Source organism: Anneissia japonica, unplaced genomic scaffold (genome assembly GCF_011630105.1).
Source record: "Anneissia japonica isolate Jap-2015-1 unplaced genomic scaffold, ASM1163010v1 scaffold123039_len693_cov111, whole genome shotgun sequence".
NCBI lineage: Eukaryota > Metazoa > Echinodermata > Crinoidea > Comatulida > Comatulidae > Anneissia > Anneissia japonica.
Window position 1 is genome coordinate 1 of NW_022697112.1, and position 677 is coordinate 677.

The window sequence follows — 677 nt, forward strand, 5'->3', positions numbered from 1 at the left end:
CCGTGACAGGCGAGGCGTACAAGAAATCAAGAACAGTGACAATACCATCAATCGCAGATTTTTTATAATATTGTATAATTGTGCAGATAGGCCATAGGCCTATGACATTTCAATTTACACTCAAAAGTGTATGACTGCAAAGTTACAATTAAATTTAAAATAATAAATGTTAACCTCCTAGACGGGTAATTGAAAAGGTTCTTTATCATGAGAATTGGGGATTGTCCCAGAAAATCAAGAATATTTACAATTCCAACAAATACGATTTTCTTTGAATACCGTATAATTAAAGAAAAACATTACATGAAAGTAAGTGTTTATAAAAACCGTCAACTTTAAATTATAGTTAAAGCATAAGTTAGGAAAAAGTTTAACCTCCCAGACGGGGAATTGAACCCCGGTCTTCCGCGTGACAGGCGGAGATACTCACCACTATACTATCTAGGATTGGTGATAATAACACATGAAATTAAGAACAGTGATAAAATCATTGAATAGGCCTATCGTATAGCAGAAAATCATTAGTGTACAGTTAGGCCCTATATAACGTTTTAATTTACACTAACAAGTGTATAAAGACAGAGTCAAAGTTTATAAAATTAAAATGCATTAAATTGTGAATTGAACCTCGGTTTTCCGTGACAGGCGAGGCACACAAGAAATCAAGAACAGTGACA

At 33.8% G+C, this 677-nt stretch overlaps 1 non-coding gene across 1 annotated transcript; it reads right to left on the reverse strand.

Moving 5' to 3' along the window:
• Window positions 1-375: 375 nt before the first annotated feature.
• On the reverse strand, window positions 376-447 carry Trnad-guc. The gene has a single exon. It is a non-coding gene; the product is annotated as a tRNA-Asp (tRNA).
• Between the last annotated feature and the right edge of the window lie 230 nt (window positions 448-677).